Below are 1,463 nucleotides of genomic sequence, written 5' to 3'. Positions count from 1 at the left end.
CTATGTGAATATGGACAGTTAGCATTTACCAACATGTATCTGTCTACTTTCTCTTGTTTAAGAAAACAAAACAAAACAAAAAATTTAAAAAACGGGGCTACAGAAGGTCAGCAAAGGGTGGGTTTGAGATGTTTGGGTGGGTTAAGTGGGCATTTTGACAACATGGCTTCTCCTTTGGCATGTTTAATTGTGATGTTTAATGGACATCCTTGCAGTTTAAGATGACAATTTTAAAATAAAATTCTCTCCTAATGATGACTTAAGCCCCGCCACTCAATGGGAGAATCAGCAGAACCTGTAAGATCTTATTTGAAATTGACATTCTCTATTGTAATTTTGTTTGGTTTATTTTTAAATTTTCTTTTTGTTCCACTGGAAAGGAAAAGATGATGCTCAGTTTTAAACGTTAAAAGTGTACAAGATATAACAACCATACTTTTTTTTTTGAAGTTGTTACAACAAGCAAACGGAAAGGACATTCTTGGGGGGGATGGGAGAGAGGGAGGAGGGCGGGAGGTGTCGGTGATGGGCCATAATAATCATATACATTGTATATTGACAAAATAAAAATTAAAAAAAAAAAAAGTGTACAAGTTGCTTTGTTACAATAAAACAAAATGTGTACACAAAGGATATGATGCTTTTCTCTCAGAATAGATAATATGACCTTTCAAGGTTGATTTGTATAACGTCATCATCAAACTTTGTCACCCTAACTTTGTATTTTTTGATATGCACTTTGCAGGATGACCTCAGGATTATGTGGATTGAGTGAAGGGATCTGAATCATGTATTAATGTCTCTATAGAAATATTTACATCCTTTGGGATACCAGATTGCTGAAAACTGAGTTCTAAATTCTTGTTCCGTTAACTTATCTCAAATTGACAAATTTTAAAATGGGTCTTTACTTGGATATAATAACAGTGCCTGCCACCACCATCAAACAGACCTGGTGCTGTAATGCCAAGTTATACATGGGACAGTTGCTGGCGTGTGTTCATTTGCATTATAAAATGTAGCCAAGAAGGTAGGCTTTCAGATTAAGAAGACCTTGGTGGTTAGGAGTACTTTTTTTGTCTAGCATAAAGCTTTCTTAAACGTAATTGTTGGTGAATTTGGGTGAGATGATGGACTCTTGTCTGTTCAATGCCATTTTGCAGAGAAGCTACCTAAATGCATTAGCTTTTTAATACTGTAAAATATAGTAACAAATTAAATGCCACTTTTTCAGAGGTGGACTAATGGACAGTCTGGTCAAAATAAAAGCTTTTTGATGTATAAAACTTTATAAATGGAACTATTCCATCAATAGGTGAAGTGTAACCAAAACCTGTCTAGAAGGATAGTATGTAATTTCTGCACAGGTCTCTGTTTAGTAAATACATCACTGTATACTGGTCAGGAATCTTGTTCCAATAAAGGAACATAAAGATTTTTTTGGAAAAAAAATTACGTATATA

Source organism: Galeopterus variegatus, unplaced genomic scaffold, assembly GCF_000696425.1.
Source record: "Galeopterus variegatus unplaced genomic scaffold, G_variegatus-3.0.2 Scaffold1577, whole genome shotgun sequence".
In the NCBI taxonomy this organism is placed as follows: Eukaryota; Metazoa; Chordata; class Mammalia; order Dermoptera; family Cynocephalidae; genus Galeopterus; species Galeopterus variegatus.
This window is presented reverse-complemented; position numbering follows the sequence as displayed.